Genomic DNA, 605 nt, shown 5'->3' with positions numbered 1-605 from the left:
AATTTCGCACTGGTGATGGGTTTCCTGCCCATCACACTATACACCGAATATTAAGAGCATAGGTCGAGTCGTTCAGATTTGTGCCGCAATTCCGTATTTCCTCCTATACCTTAAGTGAAGGGGGAAATATTCCCCCTCCGTTAACAAATCTTGACCTTTGACCCTTGACCCCCCAAATTGGCCATCCCGAGTTCTTTTTACGCCCCCCCCCACGACGTCCCGACTATCGTGACCGTACGTCGAGCGGTTAAGATTTGTGCCCAACTGTTCACGCACGGACACACGGATCACGGACGGACACTCATGCGATTCTACAAGCTGCATCTGACTTCGTCAGATGAGCTAAAAATAACTATCCTTAGCACAGGACCTCGAAATCAATGGCTGTGTAACATTCAACAACCCCAAGTTTACACACTTATGTCTGCCTTTTTGTTGCGAGAAAGAAGACGAACTTTGACATAACGCCAGACATTAACGGCTGCAGTGTGGCTTGGGCCAGTTGCTGTGATACTGTAGTACTAGCTAAGGCTTAGCTCTAGTACCAGCCTAAAAATTACTCTTTTTTTTACGACAGCTCTTTTTTGATTTTGTATGGAAAAAAG

The sequence above is a fragment of the Priapulus caudatus genome, unplaced genomic scaffold, assembly GCF_000485595.1.
Source record: "Priapulus caudatus unplaced genomic scaffold, Priapulus_caudatus-5.0.1 Scaffold1603, whole genome shotgun sequence".
In the NCBI taxonomy this organism is placed as follows: domain Eukaryota; kingdom Metazoa; phylum Priapulida; class Priapulimorpha; order Priapulimorphida; family Priapulidae; genus Priapulus; species Priapulus caudatus.
Note: the sequence above shows the minus strand (reverse complement) of the source record.